The sequence below is a fragment of the Fundulus heteroclitus genome, chromosome 5 (assembly GCF_011125445.2).
Source record: "Fundulus heteroclitus isolate FHET01 chromosome 5, MU-UCD_Fhet_4.1, whole genome shotgun sequence".
Lineage (NCBI taxonomy): Eukaryota > Metazoa > Chordata > Actinopteri > Cyprinodontiformes > Fundulidae > Fundulus > Fundulus heteroclitus.
In genome coordinates this window covers 7,500,017-7,506,097 of record NC_046365.1, presented here as the reverse complement: position 1 = coordinate 7,506,097, position 6,081 = coordinate 7,500,017, and positions in this window count along the sequence as shown.

The window sequence follows — 6,081 nt, the reverse complement described above, 5'->3', positions numbered from 1 at the left end:
TGTAATATTTCCCACTTTTGATGAATGTCTTTGAATTTCAAAAAAGTGCAATCTTTTGATAATTAAATGATCACATAACAAATTTTGTTTCAGCTCAGAGTGTGACTGAGTGTCCATACAAATGATCCTAAGGCCATTAATGTGAACTAATAAAATACTCTGAATGGTTGTCATATCAGTTCTTCAGCATGTATACCTACCCACTGTACTCCCTTAGCTGGAACTAAAACACCCAAACACTCAATAGTTTAAATGTTTACTCTTTACAAAAAGTCACTGACTGTGCATAGAAAAATGTTTGGTGTACCACAACGTCCACATTTTACGTTCCAGCCTTATCAGGAATGCATGGTGACCCAGCTGGATGCACTGTTGCCTTGCAGCAAGATGGTCCTTGCTTCTCCACATGTTCTCTTCAGGCTCCCTCCGGGTACCCTACCTCTCATAGTCCAAAGACATGACTGTTAAGTTCATTACATGGATACTCTGGATCTCTAATTTGATGTGATTCATTGTTATTTCTAGTTCCAATCTTCACATATTCCAAGGCAATTTTTAAGTAAAATGGCCCTCTGGTGGCAGCTTTTTGTAATAGCGTTTGTTTAATGTTGACGTTGAACAGCATATTCTTACGAAATACATAATTCTTAAGGACCCGGATATGAAAAAGACAGTTTTAATGACTACCTTTTTAATCTGGTTTGTTGCACGGAGATCACAGAACTTTCTTTCCAAGAGAGATCAGACAGTAGCAATGCAATTCAATACAAAAAAAAAACAACAACAAAAAAAACAAAAGAAGAGTAGCATACATAAAAACAGACTGATCAAGAAACACAGTTAGGCTGGACAGCAAAGTTCTCAGCACAGCTTTAAATGAATAAAAACATCTTGCAGATGACATTCTGATTGAAGATTTCTCTAAGCAGCTGCAGCTGAAAACTTCAAAACATTCTTTGCCCTGCTAGTTTCACTTTTTACTTTTGGAAGTTCTAGTTTCAAAATGAAACACTACAACCTACAGTTGATAACTTCCAGTGATTTACATTATTCACATAGCTCTATAGTGAATAACAGGCAAAAGAAAGAGAAAGCAAGACACCTTAAAATAACTAAATCCTAATGAGAGCTTCATATAAACCAAGTTGTATCTCTTTTTGTATTCTGTGAAAGTACAGGGCAGTGTGTTCCAGTGTCGTTATAATAAGAATTAAAGTTTAAAATGCTCTGTACCAGATTATTTATAAACTAATAAAACAATACAGATCAACTGAACCATGTGGATTTCCTAATGGCTTATAGTGCTTACAGTGCTATGAAGAATTTTGTCTCTTATACATTTCTTTAATTGTTGGAACACAGTAAAACTTTGTGAAATCTCTGACATCACAACATATGACATGCACTAATAAATGCCATACACAGGTAAAGGAAATTTGATCAGAAATGAGGTCACAGTGGGTCATTGTGGCCTCAAAGTGCAACCTCATGATGCAAGGCTTTTTCTTTGCACAGATGATGTCAACATGGAGGGTTACATAGACAACCAGGCTAACAAACCTTCAAACTCCACAAGATGGCACTGTAGATCACTATCTGGTTGCTCATCATGACACACTTATGACCATCTACTTTACCTTTCTTTACCTTATTTTACCTTACTTTACCTTCAGCAGGTGTTTCCATTACTGTCTGAATGATGGCCCATGTTAAGTCTGATCAGGATAGTACACAAGTTTAACCACAACCATCGACAGTACTATCTGCATACAAGCATACAAGCTTTGTATGCAAGTAAACACAGCGATTTGACGTCACCGATGGTGTCTGTGACTGTCAGCTGAGCAAACAGGAGGACCTGAAACAAGGTGTTTTCCTTTCCGCTGCCACCTTATGCTGGTTGAGGTGGAGGAATGGCTGCGTATTAATGTTTGTAATTCTCTTTAAATCAGTCTCCATGGTTAAATTTAATAGAATTGATTGAATATTTATGATTTCAACTGGATCTGTTTGTCTTGTAAAGTTCCTTAAGATGACATGTGTGGTGGATCTGCACCATATAAATAAACCGAACCAAAACGGATGTTTCTACAACATCAGATGCATAAAATCACTTCGTCTGATGTTGGGATTCATCGGAGTCACGTTTATGAGAACTTGATAAGGCTGCAACTTCTGAACACCATATTTTTCGGACTATAAGTCTGAATAGTTTAATAGTTTAGCTGATCCTGCGACTTATAGTCAGGTGCGACTTATATATCATATTTAAATGGTAATTCATACTGACCAGCATGAACCAAGGAGTATAAATTACTGTCTATAGCCACAAAAGAGCTCACCAGGCTTGTGAAAACTATATGCTGCTCATGTACCACTTAAAAATAAATTGAAAGATTAACTTATAGACAACAAAGACTGAACGCATGTTTGTATGTTGTTTCAATGTTTCAGAATGCATTCACACAAGGAAGCGTTGTGTGGTACAGGGTTCTGTCACAGACCGTGACAGAACCCTGTTATTAGGCTGTCTGTGAAGCTAACAACAGCTAGCGCTAGCTTACAGCTCTGTTGTCTGTTCGTGTTACAACTTTTGCTGATGCACTTGAGCTTTATGTTGCTCTGAAACATCCGTGTCATACTGTTCGCTTAACACGTTAGCACCGTTACGCTCAGAGTCTAATTTAAGCGTCATTTTGACAACTTTCAGCATAACGGCCCATTATGCTGAAATGTGCTGGATAAAACTTTGTTGGTTGGAGTTGCTAATTTACTCCATTCATCCTTCCAGGTATGTTCCATGTTATTCAGCCGGTTGTGGATGCAGCTGTGTAATTTAATTTAATTTTAATATGGGCTTACCAGATTAAATGTCACTTTTTTGTCTTGGATTTTGTGAAATAAGGGTCTAGATAAATGCATACAGTACGGTGCGACTTATAGTCCGAAAAATAGCTTAACTTACATGCTATATGTGCTGTGAACCTTTGGTGTTTGTGATTTTGTTGTAATTTTTAGATCATTTTTTTATACTTCAGTGTTTTATACTTCAGTGGTTGTTTATTTTTCCCTCGTGGATGTAGTCAGTGGTTTCTTTTTTCTTTCTGCATCATCATGGATTTCTTCCTGTGTTTCTTCGCTTTCTGCTGTCGTTATTCGCCCACAGCTCACCTCAGCTGTCACCCATAATCATCTGATTGGTGTTTCCTACTTTCCCCACTTCTCTCTCCTCACTTCCCCTGCATATATAAGCTTCCCAGTCAGCACTTCCCGTTGTCAGATCCTTTGTTATGCTTCCTCCCTCATGTGCTCTGCTCTACATTGTCCTCTGTGGTGGGCCCTTCACTAGCCCAGTAAGTTGTTTTTTTCGTCTTATTAAAATGCTCAAATAGAGCATGAGGTTCCCAAGTACCTGTTTGGGCTTTGGTCCAGCTGCCACCTCACCATTCATGGCGATATGTGAGGGGGAACTGGTGAGTAAGCGGACTAATATGGGAGTTGTCAGAGCTTAGCAGAAACTGATTTTAAGCCACAACACGGCACCACAGTAAAAACAGCTGACAGTTCATGTAGCAGAAATCTGACTGAACATTTGAGAGGTTTTGTAAAACAAATAAAATCACTTCTGAGAAAATGTATTCATCAAAACATTTTTACTAAGGAGGGTGATTCCAACAAGTGAAGCTTTTATCTAAAAAAAACAACAACCTACAGAGTACTCCAGTTAGTTGGTAGTTGTTTAAAATTTGCTGAGAACACCAATAATTTTGGTAACACCTGATTTTGGATTTTTTGATCACTTCCTTCACAAATGACCACATCCTCCTTTAGAGGGAAAGCAGACGCTGCAGTTAGTCTATCAAAGTTCATAATAAATGAAAATGACCACTGTGTGCAATGTTTGGTACATTATCCCTAACGTGCTTAGATGGAAAGAAAGATTTGGCCAATCCTGTCACCAAGATTACTTTTTTATTTTCCTTCATTGGAGACTAGAATTAGGTTTCAAATCACTGTTATTGAGAAACTTAAGGCACAAACAACTGCAAACATTGTGAGATGAGTGACGCTGGTCCAGTCCTGATGCTCGCCCGTCTCTTGTTGGTACTTTCCGTGCTGGACAGAGGTCAACATAAGCACCCTGACTGGACTGCAGCTTTCCAGCCATGTCAACAAAGTATGATGCACTTTACATTCTGAGGCCGATCCGTCAGAACCAGCATTAACTTCATCAGTAATTTTCACACGGAAAATGTTGTCATGACACTGTTTCATAGCTCTAGGAGTCGTTTTACCTTCTGCCCTCGTGTGTGTGTATGGTAATCTGTGCATGAAGGACAGGAAATAATGCAAATTTTGAAGTGGTGAAGAAGCTAATTGGTGAAGCTCAGCTCAACATGGAGTCTCTTTATGTCAGACATTGGCAGATGATAGCCAGCTTAACCTGGAGCAACGACTCCTGCATCTCAAGGGGGAATGTCAGCTTCTTCTCCTCAGATAGATGTCTTTAGTTTAAAAAAAAGACAAAGTGGTAGAAAAGCAGCTTTTCACCGGCTGCCATTGTTTATTTGAATAAGATAGAAATAAATTGTACACAACTCCACTGTGTGGATTTCATATTAGAATTTTTTTCTTGCCTGTTCCTCATTTTTGAGTGTTCTGGTAAAATTATACAAACAACTGAGAGACTTAATTTGAAAGAAGCAAAACAAAGTAAACAAAAAATGGAATCAGTTCAATCGAGAAAGAAAAAGGGAATTGGACCCAAACAGAAACGAGAGAACTAACTCAGCAGAAAACATCCTGTAACATTTTCACCTTTCATGAGAAAAAGAGACAGAGTTTAGTCACATTGAGCTTTTAAGCTTGTAATAACACAAAACATAAACTTGAACCACAATTAGATACATACAGATAAATAAAAAGGCAGCATGAGCAACTCAAACTTTGGCATAATTAAGATACACAACAAATACATGAAGAGTTATAGCTAAACACCAGTCGATTACATAAAATATGGTTTGCATCTCTCCACATCAGACAACCACATTTCTGCTGCTTTCCATTAATTGGACTATTTGAGATTTTCTGTCTGCAGATTTTAAGAAAACCGATCAATAACATCTTTGTCCACATCCTTTCGCCCATCCATAACTGGCTTGAGGGGTAAAAGGTCTGGGTCAGATCCCAGGGTGTTCCCACGGCCAGACAGGATATTATCTGATCTGGGTTTTCCCAGGGTCTTGTCTCTGAACGTTGGACTGGAAAACCTACAAAAGGAGTGTCTTCATCTTCGGATCAATCCCAGGAGGTGATATCAATCATTAGGGTGCACATGTAAACTTCAGTTACCCTGCAGACAGTGGTCTCTGATTCCAGGCCTCGAGGCCCGGTGTCCGGCTTCGACTATTAGATGTGGCTCTGCTTCAACACTCCTGACTCTAATATAAGCTCAAAACGAGTTCTGCAGAGCTTGACTACATGCTAGTTAGTTTAGTTAGCTAGGTAGTTTAGCCATTTGGTTCAGCTGTGTGGGGCAAGGAACACATCTAAAAGTTGCAGGACAACGGCCCTCAAGGACTTGAGTTTGAGACCACTGCTGTATAGAATATAATCTTATATATTCTGGTCCTTCTTAAATTTACCTGTCTCTCATGATCAGGTGCTTGCTAAAGACTATAGTTTGTGTTTAGGGATACCTAGTCTGACTAAGGCAGAGCTGCAATCCCCTGTTGTAATCTCTAACTGAAACAAATTCAATCATGTTCGATACATTATTCAAAAGTAAATTTTATATATATATAGAAGAAGAAACAGGAGAGAGACAAAGAATCAAGATTATCATTGCTTAACACTGAACCCCTAAAATACAGAATCATTACAAATCACAATAGGTTGTTCATTTGCAAATAGATCATAGCTAGCATACACTTTGGAAACAAAACAGAAACAAAATAAAGTTAACAAAGCAAAAATCTAACATAGTGCTTAAGATTGTTGCCTTACAACAAGAAGGTTCTAGAATCCAATCTTAATCTGAGGTCTTTCTGCAAGGAGTTTACGGGATGTCTCTGTGCATGT